The sequence below is a fragment of the Charadrius vociferus genome, unplaced genomic scaffold, assembly GCF_000708025.1.
Source record: "Charadrius vociferus isolate BGI_N301 unplaced genomic scaffold, ASM70802v2 scaffold579, whole genome shotgun sequence".
NCBI lineage: Eukaryota > Metazoa > Chordata > Aves > Charadriiformes > Charadriidae > Charadrius > Charadrius vociferus.
In genome coordinates, this window is record NW_009661367.1 from 1,208,807 (window position 1) to 1,209,045 (window position 239).

Consider the following 239-nt stretch of genomic DNA (forward strand, 5'->3'; position numbering starts at 1 on the left):
TGTCCCGGGGACCGGGCAGTGCCCGGCCAGAGCCCCACACCCCGCTCAGCAGCAGCTCTCATTCCTCTCTCTTCTTTTTCCCCTTCCCCAGGCCAGCAATACGGGGCCGGGACCCCGGTGATGCCGTAAGGACCGCAGCTGGTGGGGAGGATTCGCAAAAGCCAGCGTTTGCGGGGAGTTGCCCGGGACGAGCTTATTCCATGTCGGAGCAGCATCGGCACCCCCGTCCCGTGCCACCC